We start from the raw sequence: 5,531 nt of genomic DNA on the forward strand, positions 1-5,531 counted from the left end.
ACCATGATTGGATACTGGATAACCAAAATAATAATAATAATAATAACTATTCATTATATGATCCATCTCCCCATCCATCCACTTATCCCCCCCATCCATCTATTCATCCATTCATCCTTCCACTCACACAGACATACATACATATTTGCCAATAAACACACATCACCAGATTTCAATCAAGTTCTTTATATCCAAGCGCCCATAAAAAATGAGACTTTCAGAGACAGCTTTTATGGACCTAATTCTCCCCAAGGCTTATGTCTCCCTGAGCAGTAGATAAAAAAAATATTGCAGCCTGAAAAGAATTGACTTGAAAGAATTAGAGCCCCTGCCTAGATGCCTAACATAATACAAAGGAGTTGACTCCAGCCCCAGGGTGAATGGGATCTTACATTTTATAAAGCAAGATGTTTGTTATGATAACAGGACAAAATGGCTTTGGTCAAATCTCAAATCTACTGCATCTAAAGCAAGAATGTCACTCTCAAATTCAGATTAAAAATTTATACAAAATGCAAACAGTGTGTACAAATTCTGCTTAAAATTCTCTTTACAGAACCAAATGAGTTGCCATTGCTACTAAGCTCCTGTTCTACCTGAGCCGTATTTAACACTTTGAGCAGAGTTTAAGTCTTTCTTCTGGAACTAATAACCTCATTTAATTTGTAATTTCCGTATGAGAACTGACTCAAATTTTTTTCTTAAATCACATTATACTTCAGTAAAATTCCAAATTAGCCTTTGGGATCCCCTATTATGACAGCCCCCAAAAAAGATTCTGTATTTTAAAGGAGTTCATAGTTTTGGCATTTTAATGTCATGTTTTTCAGGAATCATAATTCAGTCACCAAAATGTGCTATAATGCAGTTGTAACAGACACACTCTTGCATCTACCTCCCACCCCTTACTGTTGTAAGGGGTGCAAGGCACCATACTAAGATATTTACATAAATCAGTTCATTCAGTCCTCACAACACCTATGACATAGGCTTTTTTTTCTTTTCCATTTTATACATGGGAAAATTGAGACCTGCAACATAAGCTACTTACCTAACTTCACACATGTAAATGATGATACAGGAAATCAAAGCCAGTAGTCCTAGTCTAGAATGTATGCTCAACCACTATACAGCCTTGCAGATCCATTTTTCTGTCTCTCTTTAACAGAGTTGGTTCGTTGGCAGCCATGACTGGTATATTTGTCCTCATTATCTTGATTAATATTATCAAGGTTGGATGCCTCATCCAAGGACCAACTGGGGTAGTTCTACTGGAAATCTGGAATTGAGATTAACAGATTGCTGTTTAGTCTGTGTTATCTTCAAAACATGGATGAGATATAATCTGAGAAGTGTTTGGGTAGACATAGTCTCCAAATCTGAGAAGTGTTTGGGTAGACGCAGTCTCCACATGATATGGGGCTGAGTAATAGGAAAATCTGAATAGCAGACAGCAAAATAATTAACAAGACATGCCAAGAGGAGCTTTGCATATTTCTTACACCATTTTTTAATTTGTTTAATTAGCAGTTGGCAAAACAAGGATTTAATGGCAACCTCAATGGTAATAGCACTATTAGAGACATCCCATCCCAGATTTTCATAGGTACAACTATTTCAGCACACAAGAAAATCTGTAGAATCTCATAAATTAGACAATACTGCCAGAACATTGCCGGGCGCGGTGGCTCACGCCTGTAATCCCAGCACTTTGGGAGGCCGAGGCGGGCGGATCACAAGGTCAGGAGATCGAGACCACGGTGAAACCCCGTTTCTACTAAAAATACAAAAAATTAGCTGGGCTCGGTGGCGGGCGCCTGTAGTCCCAGTTACTCAGGAGGCTGAGGCAGGAGAATGGCGTGAACCCGGGAGGCGGAGCTTGCAGTGAGCCGAGATTGCGCCACTGCACTCCAGCCTGGGCGACAGAGCGAGACTCTGTCTCAAAAAAAAAAAAAAAAAAATACTGCCAGAACATGTACCTGTTATTTGCTTTGCTATTGTGCTTCTAATTGACATTTTTAAGCACTTTACTTAATTCATGTTAGCAGCCCCAGAAGTATCTTACTTGTAGGTTATTTTTCTGAATAAAGTACTGGTACTTAATTCATTATTTTTAAGGGTGTCCTTTTAAAATAAGGTGCATTTTTCTATATGATAGAACTTTGTCAGTGGCTTCCAATTTTTTTTTTAAGTTTTTTTGACTGTAAGTTTATTCAATGCAAAAGAATCCTTTCTGATTTTACTGAGGTAGCTAAACACGTCCATGACCAAATCTGCCTCGAAACTGGAATTTGGTTGCTGACCCAGCCCCAGCCTCGGCTTTTTCGTCGGGACCAGGAGGCAGGGCACTCCATCTGTAGGAGTGCTGTGGCACAGGAAGCTCTCAGCTTCCACTCTTGTGAGTCTTACAGGTCGCTCACTCTCCAGACCTTTAGGCTGAGGCCTGCCAGTCTCTGGATCGCTGCGGCATAGAGTGACAGGCACAGTCTCCGGGGACACATGAAGGTAATCACGGAGATAGTGGATACCCTCATTGGTAAGGTACCAGTAGAAATGTCTCCAGGCAAAATGTTCCTTCTTGTAGCCTCGGGACTTGAGAGACTGCATGACCTTCATGACTTGAAGGTTAGGCACATTCTTGTCTGCCAGCTTCAGGTGCTTAGGCATGTGGACATCCTTCTTGACCACCACAACTCCTTCCTTAAAAAGGAGTTCATAAACAACAATGCTGTTCTTCTTAGGCATCAACATCTCGGCGGCTATAGGGTCAAGGGCTGGGATTTTTATAATTACGTTTAAGTATTATAAACATTAAGTTAAGAAAATACTACCCATGCTCTTGTTGGTTTTTCAGTAGTTGAAATCCCTCATAAACCTGGTTGCATTACTTCCTTTGAGTCCTAGGATTTGTCTCTATACCTGTACAATGTATTTCCCACTGTGTTTAAGATCACAGGAATTGCTTGCTTTTCTTTCTTTCTTTCTTTCTTTCTTTCTTTCTTTCTTTCTTTCTTTCTTTCTTTCTTTCTTTCTTTCTTCTCTCTTTCTTCTTTCTTTCTTTCTTTAGTATTTTTATATTTTTGAGACAGGGTCTCACTCTGTTGCCCAGGCTGGAGCGCATTGGTGTGACCACAGTTCACTGCAGACTTGACATCCCAAGCTCAAGCGATTCTCCTGCCTCAGCCTCCTGAATAGCTGAGACCATAGGTGCACACTACCATGCCTGGCTAATTTTCATATTTTTTGTAGAGATGGGGTCTCACCACATTGCCTAGAGTGCTCTCAAACTCTTGGGCTCAAGCAATCCTCCTGCCTTGCCAGCCTGGAGTTGCTTTCTATTGCTTGCAACCCAAAATGTTATAATTCTATAAGAAAGAGGGGACAGATTTCGTATATATTAAATGATAACTACCTGGTAGGATATTTAATTTTCTTAATTTAATTCTCATGATATTCTTCCCTGGAAGTATCAAGTTGAAAGTGTTTCAGTGATTTGGGGAAGTCAGGATTTCAGCTCTGGCCTCATGAACTCTAGAGCCCAAGCTCTCTCTCTTACCTAAAAATCAAGAAAAAGAAACCGTCAATTGTCAGAAACTCAGAAATATTGCTCAAAAGCTAAACTTTGACATCTGTAAATTATAAAGGTACAAACAAAATATGACAGTGGCTTGCTTCTAAAATATACCTCTGCCTCCTCTAAAACATTGAATAATAAGTGCCTATTTTTTTAAGACCCTGAGTTCAGGATTCTAAGAACCTATACAGTTACTGCCATACCTTGCACAAAGCAAGTTCTTTGTGCAAGTTACGACATTTTTCTTATAAGGCTCATTGTTCTTACAAGTTCCATCATTTGGAAAATAGAGGCAGCAAAGAAGAAATGAACAAAGAATAAAGAAGAGAACAGTGCATGCAAAACTACATTTATATTTGGTGCTTGCTTTACTTTAGCTTTTTGTCCACGAGGAAGAGACTCAGATTAAGACAGGAAAGTTTATTGTTATTCAGGGAAACAGGGATCTCAGAACAGAAACCTAAGTATAAATGGGCATTGGAGAGTCAAGAGCAGAAGCCAAAATGACTCAAGAGACCTTAGCAGTGGGCTTGGCAGTTATTCCCACCAATGCTCCACCCAAAATGGGACCTGGGTACTCTTTGTTCCTTCTTTGTATATTTGTGCTTCTCCTCTCACCGCCAACCAGCTTCCCTGCCCACAAAATCTATGCTTTTCTCTACCTCATAGCTTGTTGCTCATGGTTTCTGCTTCTCACAACTTCTGCATACAGTGCTCATACCTTCTCCTACATAGTTATGGGCCCCATGTCTCCAGCTCCTCTAAATAGTACCTTTCCACTTCACCTGGGACTCTTAGCAGCCTGGCTGGCTTCACACTGTCCAATTCAGAGCCCTGGAGCTACAGTCTGACTTCCTGAGCTCATCTTTACTTGGACAGAGGCTTGTTTATTTGTTTGTGGGTTTGTTGGCCAGGCCCTCTCAGTCAGAGCTGTCCAGGGGACCAGCTGCCTCTGGGTCAGATGCTCATCCCTGATCCATCCACTTCTAGGTATTGTGTGTGTGTGTATTGGGGGGCTTGTAGGGGGAGTGGTAGAGACAGAACATGCATTATATAACTCACCACAGCCATCGGGGCAGAGATGGGCTGGTTTACCTTAGGAAAAGCTGTGGTAGCCACCAGGATGGGCATGTTTAGGTCAGGTTTTGCCTTAAGTCTCTGTGTATTAATAAAAACAATAGCTATCATGTGCCAGCCCCCTACTATGCACTTAGTACTATTCTAAAGGCTTTACATACATGGTTCTGCACACTGCTACATAATACCTTTATCACATGGGCCCACATTTTGAAGTGCTTTATGAAGTAGGCTCCCATTATGGAGTATTATTTCCTTTTTGGAGATGAAGACACTGAGGCACAGCCAATCTTCACTCTTAACCATGACATACATTAGAAGTTGATAAGGGTTGGGGTTGTGGAGTTTGTTAAAGGAAGAAGCAAAGATATCATTCAGAAAAAGGAACTGGGGGAAGTTATTGTTTCTCTTTGGAATTTCTGATCCAATATCTGAGCCACTTTCTTGTAGCTTCAAATGTGCAAGCAGCAGAGGCAACAGCAGCTGCCAAGATATTAGCATGAGCAATTTGTGCAGATGCTAAAATCTAAAAGCAGACATGCATCTGGGGGCCTTTAAAAATCCTTGCTGTGCGTGATTGCCATGACCTTTTCCTTCAGTGCTCTAATCTCTTTTTCTGGAGGGTTTGGCCCCAGGTTCTGAGGAAGCTGGTGTATCTTTGTGACCTGGTCAAAGGCCATTCAGTGTCTCTCTTGCAGTCTGAGTCCACTCAGCGATCAGAGGGAAGGAAGGGTAAACACAGCAACGAAACAAGCTGCCAAGTGAACTAAAACAAAACAGAATGGCATAGAGACGTCCTTGGTCACTATGCATTTGAATATCTCCACCTAAACACAAACTGAAGAGTTCAAGGTGACGGTCTGCCTCTCACCCTCAGCAA

The 5,531-nt window shown here is 41.2% G+C and overlaps 1 pseudogene; it reads right to left on the reverse strand.

Annotated features, from left to right (window-relative positions):
- Positions 1–1,977: 1,977 nt before the first annotated feature.
- Positions 1,978–3,032, reverse strand: LOC101001707 (annotated as a pseudogene).
- Between the last annotated feature and the right edge of the window lie 2,499 nt (positions 3,033–5,531).

The sequence above is a fragment of the Papio anubis genome, chromosome 2 (genome assembly GCF_008728515.1).
Source record: "Papio anubis isolate 15944 chromosome 2, Panubis1.0, whole genome shotgun sequence".
Lineage (NCBI taxonomy): Eukaryota > Metazoa > Chordata > Mammalia > Primates > Cercopithecidae > Papio > Papio anubis.